The sequence below is a fragment of the Bos indicus x Bos taurus genome, unplaced genomic scaffold, assembly GCF_003369695.1.
Source record: "Bos indicus x Bos taurus breed Angus x Brahman F1 hybrid unplaced genomic scaffold, Bos_hybrid_MaternalHap_v2.0 SuperScaffold_100290, whole genome shotgun sequence".
In the NCBI taxonomy this organism is placed as follows: domain Eukaryota; kingdom Metazoa; phylum Chordata; class Mammalia; order Artiodactyla; family Bovidae; genus Bos; species Bos indicus x Bos taurus.
The window spans coordinates 53,107-66,688 of NW_020867080.1; the positions used below are offsets into that span (position 1 = coordinate 53,107).

General features: G+C 38.7%; 1 non-coding gene across 1 annotated transcript; it reads left to right on the forward strand.

Moving 5' to 3' along the window:
- The first annotated feature begins 10,703 nt into the window (after positions 1 to 10,703).
- TRNAC-ACA lies at positions 10,704 to 10,776 on the forward strand. Its single transcript has one exon. It is a non-coding gene; the product is annotated as a tRNA-Cys (tRNA).
- The last annotated feature ends 2,806 nt before the right edge of the window (positions 10,777 to 13,582 follow it).

Consider the following 13,582-nt stretch of genomic DNA (forward strand, 5'->3'; position numbering starts at 1 on the left):
TGCGGTTACGCTCATATCCAGAGCTAACGAAATTCTCCTTGTAAGTTCCTTCCCATTATTCCTCCACTTTCTGTGCTCCTCTGGCCTTATACAGCAGTCGCATGACTTTCTGGAGTGGCTCAGGATGCTCCTTGGACTCGTGCACTTCTGAATAGAGGAATTGTAAGAAGTTTTTTCTCTGGTTGTGTGCCCTCAAGGGGTATCTCAAAGTGTGGGTCTAGGGAAAATGCCATTACCTAGGAAAGGGTTTCACTGGGTTTCACACCAGCTGAGAGTTGAATTTAATTATTCAAATATGTTTCTCTGTGACTTCACCAGCCTTTAGCCTCACATACAAGCCGAGAGCCTCATTCTTCATTGCATTTTGGATCTAAGATGTGAATACAAGGGAAGCTTCTCTAAAATCCCCACAGCAATTCAGAATTTAATGATTTGTAGTAAAGTTCTGGAGCCACCAGTCCCTGTTCTTTACAATTCCACAACTTTTAAAGGTTCTTCCGCCTTGGGTTAAACCATCTCTGCTTCACTCTGCACTTCAGCCAGACCACTAGCCGAGGCAGCAGGGCGGCTCATCTTGCAGTTTCCTGTCTCTCATCCTTCGCTGTCTTGTATGCTGTCGTATGTATCTATTATTTGAAAATTGTTTTCATTTTTATCTAGTTTTACAGTTATTGGGGGCAAGAGGAGAAATTTAGTTCCTGTTACTCCATCATGACTGGAAGCAGAAGTTCTGTTTTTTTTCCATCTTAGTAAAATAAGAAACAAGAGAAACTTAAAATTTACATCTGTATTTAATATTCATATTGAAACTGGCAGTTTCATTTAGTTCTTCTGTCACATGCTGCATCAGGGGTTATCTTGTGATAAAACTGTTTCTTATTGCAAAGCAGTTGGTAGGGGCCTTATTTCCTTTGCAGAGAATTGAAATTAATGTTTATAATTAAGCATATGAAGAGTTCCTGTTATCTAGTTTTAATGACAATGAATGGCCAAGTATTCTAAAAAACACCAAGACAAACCATATGTTGGAGATTTTTAAGGGCGAAAGAATAATAAGAAAATTGTTTTGTTGTCATGTCTGCACTAAACATGAACTCTTTATCAGCTCCATTATGAGGCTGAAACCTTGATGACCTAATCTAAAGTGATAAGTTACCAAAAAAGAAATTAAATTAATGAGTGTTCTGAAATATAAAATCGCACTTATTATTGTGAAAAAACAAACTGGATTGTGAATGGATTCCATGTTTGAGATATTAGCTAATAATACAGTGAAAGCTTCTTGATTAGCTAGATATTTAAAAGAGTACAACAGAAAGACCAACGAAAAGAACAAAGAGCCCAGTAGCAAACCCATTATGCATAGAGGGTCATTTGATCTGTGACATAGATTGTAATGTGGTACTGTTGGGAAAAGAATATCTTTTAAAATAAATGCTACTAGGTTAATTAGATATCTGCATGGAAATGGCCAAATCAGATCAGTTCAGTTCAGTCACTCAGTCATGTCCAATTCTCTGCAACCCATGGACTGCAACACGCCAGGCTTCCCTGTCCATTTCCAATTCCCGAAGCTTGCTCAAACTCATGTCCATTGAGTCAGTGATGCCATCCAACCATCTCATCCTCTGTAGTTCCCCTTCTCCTCCTGCCTTCAATCTTTCCCAGCATCAGGGTCTTTTCCAGTGAGTTAGTTCTTTGCATCAGGTGGCCAAATCAGATCTCTATTACATAAAACAAACAATCAGTTCCAGCTGTATTATGGAGCTAATATTGAAATAAATAAAGCTTTTAGGAGAAAGCAGAAGAGAATACCCTGAAGACCTGAATAAAGGCAAAGAAATTTCTTCAAAAAGCTACAAAGAAGAGTTAAAAGAAAGAAAAGCAAACTACTATCCTCAAAGAAGATATTTTCTATATATGTTTGACAAAGGACTTATATAAAACACAGAAAATTTCCTATAAGTCAAAAGGTATCAACCCAGCAGAAAAATGGACCAAAACCTCAAACAGGATTTCATAAATGAGGATATCCAAAAGCTGATTAACATATAAAATGGTGCTCAAATTGATTAGTCATCAGAGAAAGGCAAACTAAAGTCACATATATAACAGAGTGGCTAATACAAAAAAGGCAGAAAATACCAAATTTAATAGGAAAGCATCTGAAAACTAATTTAATGATAGCATGGGTATAAATTGGTATAAATACTTTGAAAAAATTGCTCATCATTATCTATTAAATCTGAATATTTGCATACTCTGTTATCTATAAATTTCATTTTTGTATTCATGAAAAAGTATTAATGTTAAAAGATATTTTTATATAGTGGGAACATACTGAAACATACATGTAATAATCTTTATAGCAATATTGTTTATATTGACCCTAAATCAAAGTCTAAAAGTAAATTTAAAGAAAAATGTACAACAGTTCAAATGATTCATAAAGAACTTATTTAATAGAAATACTAAGGATAAGTTAAATTATGCCACAAATGTACAATCTGTTAACCTCAATAAGAATGCCAATAAAAATATCTGTAGTAAGAAATTCATAAAATTAAGCTGTTAACTTTGAATTCTAGCATTCTTTTGAAAGTCTGTGATGCATTTTATATTCTTCCTTTCTTCAAGTCAAGAGCTGAATAAACATGTTATAAAACTTATCTCTAATAATGAACAAAACAGTAACTGTTTACACCGTAGCTATTTCAAAAGTAAGAAAGGAAGTAGAGAATTGTTTCTTACCCAAATTATTGGACCATTCCAGATAAGGCAGAGTAAAACCCAACCCCAAGGTCAATTTAAGTTCTAAAGGCCTTCAGGATGAATCTATACAAATGTGGAATATGAGTAGAGTACATATTTGTATCCACCATTTAGAAACTTCAAGCATAATGTATACCTTTGTTCTATTTCCTACTGAGTTATGAAAATAATGTATTCTAAGGACCGCATTTCATGCACTTACTGAGTGTCAGTTTTTTTTAGGTGTATTCAACTGTGGTGCCAGTCTGTGAAATGGGACATAGGTGTATGTTCTTAGTAAGAAGTGCATAGATTAGAAAATGGAAAGCTTTTGATATATTTGAATTTTGGTGTTCAAATAGCCAAGGGAATCTTTCCATAATTCTTGGAATCTTTCCAAAAATTAGAGATTGATCATGAATACCAAAAGTTATTTTCTTTTCTCATCCATTTCTTGTATATAATGAAGCCATAAAGACTTTGGTGTAAGCATTAATACTACTACTTTCTTCATAGTAAGGAAAGTAAAGACAATTGTCTTGGGAATAAAATCTCGGTGTAGGTATAGATACAGGTTTTGTGTGATTTAGAATAAAAATTTTTTCTTTTCTACTATGGTTTATTACAGGTATTGCAATATAGTTCCCTGTGCTGTACAGCAGGGCCTTGTTGATCCACTCTGCACGTAAGAGCTTGCATCTGCTGGTCCCAAACTCCTCAGTCCAGCCCTCTAACTTGGGCAGCCACATGTTTATTCTCTTTGGTGATGAAAGTGACAGTGAGTGTTGATCGGTCCGTGTTCGACCACTTTGCGACCCCCGTGCAACTATAGCCCACCAGGATCCTCTGTCCATGGAATTCTCCAGGCTAGAATCCTGGAGTGGGTAGCTTTCTCCTTTCCAGGGCAATCTTCCCAACCCCAGGGATTGCACCTTGCAGGCAGCCTTCTTTACCATCTGAGCTTCCAGGGAAGCCCTTTACCCTGTAGAACATATTCTCTATGTTTGTGAATGTTTTTCTGCTTTGTAGATAAATTCATTTGTGTCACAGCTTCAGATTCCACATATAAGTAATATCATATGGTATTTTGTCTTCCTGACTTACTTCACCTAGTATGATAATCTCTAGGGTGCAAAAATAAATTTTAATTTTTAATTTTTAAATTGTCACATTAAAATGCAGTTGTGGTGTTTTCAAAATACTGAACCATGAAAAGCTACAAATAAGTCAAGTGTTTTTACTTCATCCCATATTTTTATGTAGACTTGGCCTCAATTGTTTATTTTGAGATTCAAGATCCATACTGGTATGTACACATATATATTTATATAAGGCTCTATGTGCATAAACACTTTAATATGGTGACTAATTATTCATAAAATTAAAAACGTTTTTTAAAGTTTTCATGTAGTAATTCTTATTCATGACGTAAGGTACGTGGTAAGAGCTTTGGGCACACCTGTGGCATGCCCAGTGTGTGGGTGAAGCCCACCGTGAACTGGATGCTTCAGTAGCAGCCACAGCAAAAAACCGGAGCTCAGACTGTGCACTGGTACACAAGAGGTGTCTAATGGAAACCTTAGATGTTGCACAAAAGAGCATTACCCTTAATAGTGCGCCTCTCTAGTGAAGAGAAGCCTGCTAGACTACTGTTTGAACTTAATACAATGTTGTCAATGTGCGTGTTAGAGTGGAGGAAAGCAATGGGAGGGAACAAGCCCTGTTTCTACCTCAGGGTTTTCCAAAAATGTGCCTTGTTATTTTCCAGAATGATTTCGAGACTAATTTAAATATCCAAACTGGGGTTCAGAATGTTGAATAAATAAGATTAGTGGCACGCGCCTTTGTTTTTCTAGAAATGTAGACATAATGCTGCATGCTAATGTTCAGAAATTATAATAAATTTCAAAACAGAAAATGTTAAGCCAGTTATAATAAAAAAAGCCTCATATCTAGTCTACCAGAATTTATTTTCAAATTTTAATAAGGGTATAAGGAATGTGCAGTGAACCAGAGACTCAGATTACAGAAATGCTAAACAGAGCATTTATAGTTCTGTGACATAAAAGGAGGCTAGGGACAAAGCAATCTCAGAGTCTAGGGAATGAAATCTTGACTTGTCTTTTAATCTTTATGCACACAACCGCAAAATGCAGGGCAAATGCTATCCTGGTACCATGGGAAACTGTCAATATTGATATTGCTTATAGATAAACGGAACTTACAATGGGAAACAAATTAAGCAAACCAACTTAACTATGTCAAAGAAGTCCAATTAAATCATTTTTGAGAATGATTTAATTATTTGTGAATTAAATATTCACCATTCACCATTATGTGAATATTCACCATGCCTTTCATTAAATGTCATTAAATGTATATCAATATAATTATAAGTTATTTGAATTTTAAAATGATGTGTTTGTATTTAGTTTCTTGATCACCCTCTTTCAGATCACAACTTATAAAATGGCATTAGCTAACTTATAAGCCAGCCTTCAACAGTGTGTGAACCAAGAACTTCAGATGTTCAAGCTGGATTTAGAAAAGGCAGAAGAACCAGAGATCAATTGTCAACATCCATTGGATCATAGAAAAAGCATAGGAATTCCAGAAAAGCATCTACTTGTGTTCATAGACTATGCTAAAACCATTGACTGTGTGGATCACAGCATACAGTGGAAATTTTAAAGAGATGGGAATATCAGACCACCTTACCTGCCTCCTGAGAAATCTGTATGCAGGTCAAGAGCCAACAGTTAAAAACCAGATGTGAAACAACAGACTGGTTCCAAACTGGGAAGGGGTACATCAAGGTTGTATATGGTCACCCTGCTTATTTAACTTACATGCACAGTACATCATATGAAATGCTGGGCTGGATGAAGCACAAGCTAGAATCAAGATTGCCAGAAGAAATATCAATAACCTCAGATATGCAGATGATACCACCCTTATGGCAGAAAACAAAGAGGAACTAAAGAGCCTCTTGATGAAAGTGAAAGAGGAGAGTGAAAAATATGGCTTAAAACTTAACATTCAAAAAACAAAGTTCTAATGAGGTGGATGAAACTGGAGCCTATTATACAGAGTGAAGTAAGCCAGAAGGAAAAACACCAATACAGTATAATAACGCATATATATGGAATTTAGAAAGATGGTAACAATAACCCTGTGTACAAGACAGCAAAGAGACACTGATGTATAGAACAGTCTTATTGACTCTATGGGAGAGGGAGAGGGTGGGAAGATTTGGGAGAGTGGCATTGAAACATGTAAAATATCATGTATGAAACAAGATGCCAGTCCAGGTTCGATGCACGATACTGGATGCTTGGGGCTAGTGCACTGGGACGACCCAGAGGGAGGGTATGGGGAGGGAGGAGGGAGGAGGGTTCAGGATGGGGAACACATGTATACCTGTGGCGGATTCATTTTGATATTTGGCAAAACTAATACAATTATGTAAAGTTTAAAAATAAAATAAAATTTAAAAAAAAAACAAAAAAAAACAAAAAAACAAAAATCATGGCATCCAGTCCCATCTCTTCATGGCAAATATATGGGGAAACAATGGAAACTATGAGAGGCTTTATTTTCTTGAGCTCCAAAATCACTACAAATGGTGACTGCAGCTCTGAAATTAAAAGACGCTTGCTCCTTGGAAGAAAAGTTATGACCAACCTAGACAGTCTCTGCTATTAAAAAGCAATGACATTGCTTTGCTGACAAAGGTCTGTCTAGTCAAAGCTATGATTTTTCCAGTAATCATGTATGGATGTGAGAGTTGGACCATAAAGAAAACTGAGTGCTGAAGAATTGATGCTTTTTAATTGTGGTGTTGGAGAAGATTCTTGAGAGTCCCTTGGACTGCAAGGAGATCCAACCGGTCAATCCTATAGGAAATCGGTCCTGAATATTCATTGGAACAACTGATGCTGAAGCTCCAATACTTTGGCCACCTGATGCAAAGAGCTGACTCATTGGAAAAGACCCCGATGCTGGGAAAGATTGAATGCAGGAGAAGAAGGGGATGACAGAGGACAAGATGGCTGGATGGCATCACTGAGCTCCAGGAGATGGTGAAGAACACGAAAGCCTGACATGCTGCAGTCCATGGGGTCACAAAGAGTGGGAGACGACTGAGCGACTGAACAACAACTTATAACAGATCCTCAATAAACATATTTTTGAAATATTTATGGTGTCAAAGAAGTTGACATCTTCAAAAAATTACAGCAAGTATACATTTCATGGTTCCCAAAATGGACACAAAAATTAAATATAATGACCTCATAGCAAGAATTATTGTAATAATATTGATAATCATTGATATTATAGCAATACCAATGAATACTTAAGATTATCTGCTTTGTAAAAGCACAGCTATAAATGTAATCAATTTTCCAACAAATGTAAGAGGTAACTTTTTCTTTCATCCATTTTTCTAGGTGAGGAAGACCACAGCACACTGAGGTTAAATATCTTGCCCACAGTCACGTAGCTAGTAAGAAGAGATCCAGAATTTGAAGCCAGGAAGTGTTGTGATTTTTTTCAGAATCTGTGATTTTTTTTTCCCCATGATGTTAAAATGCTAGACTTCATAAGCCAATCAACCATTATGGAGTACATAATGAGAATCTTTCCAGTCATTTTAAGATATAAATCTTTCATTTAAATTGCTAAATTATCAAGGGCAAAAATAATTCTGTCAGGAGAGAAGAAATAAGAGAATAGAAAATGTAACATTCCATATTATTTACAACAAAGTATATCTTAGTTGAATTTACTGGGTGAAAAAGCGTACCAATATTAAAAATGAGTTAGAGATATAAAATTTTGCAAATCGGTTAATATTTTCTTAGAGATTATTGTTTTAAAAGTAAGTATTATAATATTAAGAAGATTTGATGTTGACTTCACATTTTCCGATTTTAACATTTTAATTTACTGTAAGCAATATGCTTACAGGGGACATACTACATGCAGAGCACTGTTAGGTATGCTTTACAAATGTGAACTTAGTTCTAAAGGATCTTTTTGAAAATCAGCTTACTGATGAAAAACTGAGATAAAATGACTTGCCTCATGTCATGGCTAGCAAGTTTAGAGGCAGGATTCAAAATCTTGGAAGGCTTTCTTAGTGTCCATACTTTATCTTCCATGTTCTTTAAATAAGGATCTTGTATATAATAACAAATAAATCATAAAAAATAAAAATATTGAGTTCCTGTTTCCAGGAACAGTGAAAATTCTATCATATCTTTCTTAAATAAATAGTGCCATGCTTCTTTATTGAATAGAATTTTATAGCATTTATATTCTATTTTTGAAGGCCTCATTTTACTCATTTTTTGTTTTTTCCTATGTTGTATGAATATAGCAAGTTATTTGGATGCAAAGAGCTTATTTTGAGACATAAAATAATTCCAGTAACCAATTTTCTAACAATTCTCCTTAATCTGCCTCAGCTAATAAATATTTTAAAATATAAGAAATACAGTGCTTTTGATAAAGATTTTGGAGACAGGCTGGAATATTTGCTATGCCAGTGTGTACCACAGTAAAAACAAAATGAAATGAACAAGTAAACAAACAGAATCTCTTCGATATGATGTGAAAACAGCCAAGGAAGACTGTTCGCTTTGGTTAAATCAATGCAGTGTGAAGTCTGTGTAAATTTGTTGTAAGCATTATGACAGATGGGAGAGAACTCATTTAAATTTCAAAAACTCTTGCCTTGCAAAGAAATTTTCTTAGGATAATTTGTATTCATATCTAAAAGCAGGAGCCTCAAGACTAAGCATTGCGATTGCCTTTTATAATACAGGTTACGGGAGCTCCTTTTCTTTATTTTTCTGAATCATCCTCTTCTTTGAACTATTATTCAGGAGATGGTGTTGCTTTTTGTCCTTTGTGGGATTTCTTCGTTGGGCTGACGATAAAAAGTTGCCAATTCCTTTCATGCTCATTATCACATTCATTGTTCTCCTTGTGTGTGCTTAGTCACTCAGTCATGTCTGACTCTTTGCGACTCCATGACTATAGCCCGCCAGGCTCCTCTGTCCATGGGATTCTCCAGGCAAGAACCCTGGAGTGGGTTGCCATGCCCTCCTCCAGGGGATCTTCCCAACCCAGAGACTGAACCCAGGTCTCCCGTATTACAGGTGGATTCTCTACTGACTTCGGTGCTTTTGGGATGATGTCCTGTCCTGTAGAGAGCTGCTAACTCCGTCAGATCTATTCAGGTATCTGAATTGTATAACAATGTTCTAATTTTGGACTGCAAGGAGATCCAACCAGTCCATTCTAAAGGAGATCAGTCCTGGGTGTTCATTGGAAGGACTGATGCTAAAGCTGAAACTCCAGTACTTTGGCCACCTGATGCTAAGAGTTGACTCATTGGAAAAGACTCTGTTGCTGGGAGGGATTGGGGGCAGGAGGAGAAGGGGACGACAGAGGATGAGATAGCTGGATGGCATCACCTACTTGATGGACATGAGTTTGAGTGAACTCCAGGAGTTGGTGATGGACAGGGAGGCCTGGCGTGCTGTGAGTCACGGGGTCACAAAGAGTCGGACACGACTGAGCAACTGAACTGAATTGAACGATTGTTTTCATCATAGATGTGGTAAATTAGACCAGATGTAATGACAGAGACCCGAATTCAGTCCCTAGGTCAGGAAAATCCCCTGGAGGGGGAAATGGCAACCCACTCCAGTATTCTTGCCTGGAGAATTCCATGGACACAGGAGGCTGGCGGGCGACAGGCCATAGGGTTGCAAAGAGTCGGACACAACTGGGAGACTAACACACATGGTAAATTGAAGAGTTTACCTTTAAGTCACCAAGGCTTGAGTACATATTTTTAAATAGGTCATTGCTACAGATCACAAAGCCTGTCTTCTATTTGTGTTACATATCCCTAGAGGGGAGTGTGAGCACCAAGGGACAACCATGTAAAGAAGCAAGAGGGTAGCCATGTGCAAGTCAAGAAGAGAAGCTTCAGGAAAAACCAGACCTTCTGACACCCTGAGCTTGGGCTTCAGCCTCCAGAACTGTAAAAACTAAATTTCTGTTGTTTGAGCCACCCAGTCCATTCAGTGTGGTGTTTTAATATGGCAGCTCTAACAAACAGTCCTGAATCAGTTTTCTACTGCCTCACTAACACATTAACACAAATCCAGTGGCTTTAAAAGAATGCAAATGCATTTTTTTTTACAGTTCTCTAGTTTCCACAGATCTTACTGTTCTAATTGTAAGTTGTCAATGAGCTGCCTTACTTTCTCAACAGTTTAAGGGAAAAATCTATGTTCTTGCCTTTCGCAGCCTCTAGAGGACACTCACAGAGTTTAGCCTATGGCCTTTTTTCCTTCATCATCAAAACCAGAAACTGTATCTCTTTGGCCTTTCTTCCATCATCACTTCCTCTGACCTTCTTCTGCCTCCCTCCTCTACTTTTGTGGATCCTGGTTATTACCTTGGACCCACTCAGATAAATCCAGAACAATCTCCTTATTTTGTCAGCTGATGATCAACCTTAAATCCATGTGCAGACTCAATTCTCCTTTGCCTTGAAACATAACATTCTTCTGGGAATTAGGATGTGGATAGCTTTCTGGGGGAGAGGATTTTCTGCTGACCATAGTCTTATCACCGGGCCTTGTTTATTCTTAAAAAGTAGGGTTCTGGGTTTTTTTTTGTTTTTTACTATCACTGTTCTGGAAATGGGTATGACATTGAAACCTCCACAATAGTGAGGGTTAGGTTATTGCCTAGCAGACCCAGACATTTTCTGCTTATATAGGTCAAGTAGCCCTTTAAGAGGCTACTCAACATTCCCAGGTCATAAGTATTTATTTCATTTCTAGACATTTAGCATGAAGAACTAACTCTTTCCTTTCACAAATATCCTGCTGGGCTACCCATTTGTCACACCTTATCAGGAGCCTTCCCTGGTGGCTCAGGTGGTAAAGTGTCTGCCTACAATGCAGAAGACCCAGGTTCGATCCCTGGGTCAGGAAGATGCTCTGGAGAAGGAAAAAGCAACCCACTCCAGTACTTTTGCCTGGAAAATCCCATGGATGGAGGAGCGTGGTGGGCTACAGTCCATGGGGTCGCAAAGAGTCAGACATGACTGAGCAACTTCACTTCACATCAGAAGCCAGAGATCAAGAGAGTTATGTGTTCCATAACTCTCAGTCCAAAAAGTAGAAGGGTAGAGAAAGTGGTGGAGAAGGCAATGGCACCCCACTCCAGTACTCTTGCCTGGAAAATCCCATGGACGGAGGAGCCTGGTAGGCTGTAGTCCATGGGGTCGCTAAGAGTCGGACACGACTGAGCAACTTCACTTTCACTTCTCACTTTCATGCATTGGAGAAGGAAATGGCAACCCACTCCAGTGTTCTTGCCTGGAGAATCCCAGGGACGGGGAAGCTTGGTGGGCTACCGTCTATGGGGTCGCACAGAGTCGGACACGACTGAAGCGACTTAGCAGCAGCAGCAGCAGAGAAAGTGGAGAGTGAATCTGGAGTAGTAAATAAGAAAATTTTAAGCTCACCAACTCTCACCATCAAATCCATCATCAACGCCCACTAAATTCGCCTTTTAATATCTCCCTACTTCTCCCCTTTACCACTGACACCCTCCAAGTCAGATGGTTTCATCAATTTTCCCTGACACCACTGTAATAATTTCCTAACCAGTCAACTTGTGGTCAACCACACTTCCCCACCTCCACATGACAGTCAACTTTTAAAATTGAAATATGTCTCATTCATCCCATTTCCAAAGCACTCATGTCTTTCTGCTGCTCTGAAGATAAACTCCTCAATCCGTGGCTTCCTACCTACAGCTCAGCTTTAGCTGAAACCTTGCTTCCCACATCTGAAATTTTTACCGTAGCCACATTGGCCTCACTCTGGTCGTTGATGTTCTCGTGTTCCTGTCTTTTTTCAGGCATTTGGATGCATTGTTTTCTCCACCCCCTCTGTTCTTTCTCCCTTTTCAGCAATTCAGTTTCCATTCCCTCTTTGGATGGTAAGTGTTCCTTTCTGAGTTGTCAGATTATGTAGACATCCACTATTGTTTTTTGCCTCCCTACACTCTTTACTGTCTTTTCTGTGTCCCGCGGAAGGTTCCAGGAACTACATTGCTCAGAATCACCTTTCCCGTGTGATTCTTGGTGAGAGTTGGCTAAGGAGTAGTGCTTTCAAGAGAGTTGGAAGTCAAAAGAGGGAGCTCTTTATTCTCTGAAATCGAATGCAGGGAGATCAAACAGCAAAGACAGAGCTTGGCTTTGATGCCTTTTGGAAACTATCAGTAGCTTCTGAAGACGTTATGAGAGAGAACGGAGATGTGTAGATGAGTAATTATGTGTGTTCATGGAAGCTAAGGGTCCAAGTGGAAAGAACATCATAGAATATAGGTTCTAGAACATACTCTGTCACTGACCAAGTGACCCTAGATAAATTTTTTGAAGAGTTTTTATTCTCTCATTTTCAAAGAGGTTTTTTTTTTCTCTTAGCCATGAGTAGGAAAAACTACGGCACATGTGAAGTTGCTATAACGTGAGTGATACTCAGTCTACCTCAGTTCCCTTAGCTGTGGTAGACGGGTCCATTCTGCTTTTGAGCCCCTAGGCTGACATCTCGTAATGATTCCAGGAGATTTCTGGATAAGAATTTGTTTAATGAGGTAATTGCCTAGTGGTCCAGTAGTTATGACTCTATGGTGTCACTGCTTAGGGTCTAGGTTTGATACCTGGTCTGGAACTGAATTCCTGCTTTATGAAGTTTGTTCAGGCTTACATAAATTGACGTTTTTACCACTTTAAAGCTTATTTAAACTAGATGAGTCTGTCACTCTAGTTTTGAAACCAAACTTCCCTAAACTCAGGACATTCATGGTTTAAAAATATTACTTAAAAATGAGCTCACATTCATTTTTTTCTTAACTGGCATTTTGTGTCTCCTTAATAAGACACGAGTCATGAGGAAGGGGTGATTTGCTAATATTGCTTGAGGGTAACTGGTCACTAGGATTTTGTGCATACTTTATCCTCCGCACCCCCACTATCTACCACCTCCCTAACTATCCGAGGAATCCATGACTTTTAGGGCCTGGCACACACTTCGTTGATTTGTCGCATGTCTTTTGTTGAAAACTGGAGTTGGTCAAGACAGGTTTAGGAACTGAGGTAAATGGGCATATGGGTATGAAATTTTACGATTCCCTGGCTAGGAGTTGGGCTGTGTTTAATACTTGCTGGAGCTAAGCTGTCAGAGGCTAAAATTTCTTCTAGTGTCCTTGTTTTTGTCTCCTCAAGTTTTGGGATTTCCCTACAAACTTCCCTGAAAAAAGAGAACTTTTCAGGGTCAGTCAGCTGTGAAAGTAAAAAAGTGACAGTGTTAGTCGCTCAGTCGTGTCCAACTCTTTGAGACTCCATGTACTGTAGCCCACCAGGCTCCTCTGTCCTTGGGATTTCCCAGGCAAGGATACTGGACTGCGTTGTTGTCATTCCCCTCTCCAGGGGATCTTCAGACCACTGGAAGCCACCAGGGAAGCCCTTTGCCCTGGAGAAGAAGACTTTATTATGGAGAATACTTGGGGGCATTCTAAAATGGTTTCTTTCCCCTCCCTCTGCCACAGGCACCAGGTGGTTTTTCTTGGCTCTTCCCTATGAGAACCTGGTGGGGTTCCTGAGCATAAAGCCCCCAAAGACTGCAGCCCCAGGAGTTTCACTCTCACATTGGCCCTCCCTCAGCTCTCCAGCCATTCGTTCAAATTACCATTTACAGGTTCTTGCCAGTTTCTGATTCTAGCGACTTCT